The sequence below is a fragment of the Myotis brandtii genome, unplaced genomic scaffold (genome assembly GCF_000412655.1).
Source record: "Myotis brandtii unplaced genomic scaffold, ASM41265v1 scaffold87, whole genome shotgun sequence".
Lineage (NCBI taxonomy): Eukaryota > Metazoa > Chordata > Mammalia > Chiroptera > Vespertilionidae > Myotis > Myotis brandtii.
Window position 1 is genome coordinate 134252 of NW_005371548.1, and position 802 is coordinate 135053.

The following is an 802-nucleotide window of genomic DNA, read 5'->3' on the forward strand; positions in this document are numbered from 1 at the left end:
TCCTGCGGGGGAGGGGGTGTGCCTACTGTCTTTTCTTTTACATTTTTAGTGTAAGTGCAAGCAAGATGCCTTCTCCATTCAAAAGTGGCTTATCTGTGCCTTCTAATTTTCTTTTATATATATACTTACATATTTTCTTATTGATTTCCGAGAGGAAGGGAGAGGCAGCTCATCAATGATGAGAGAGAGAATCATTCACTGGCTGCCTCCTGCATGCACCCCTACTGGGGATTGAGCCCACAACCCAGGCATGTGCCCTTGACCAGAATCGAACTCAAGACCCTTCAGTCCGCAGGCCAATGCTCTATCCACTGAGCCAAACTGACTAGGGTTCTTCTAATTTTCTTGACCCATCTTGCCAGAAGTTAATTTTCTTATATTTTGAAGGCACTAGCATCTAGCACTTTTATTTAACTTTTCATATCTGTGATTAATTTCATTAAATTTTGCCCATATTTTTGTTAATTTCTTTTCACAATATAGGATGGCATGAAATTATTTTTATTAAGTATATGACAAGTGAACAATCTACCACTGTGTTTTATTTTATAACTTTTGTCCTTGAATACATGGATATCCAAATATGCAATATACTTACTAGTATTTACTTGGAAAAGACATGTGGCTTATAGCCCTGGGAATTTGAACCAAGTCCATCAATCATGTCTATTCAATTCCATTATTGGAAGATTGGATGATTAAGGGAGATAGAATTATAGCACTGAAGTAAAGGAATCTATCTATATAAAATCCTAATATGCAAATAGACTGAACAGTGGAACAACTGAACACCCAGCCACTA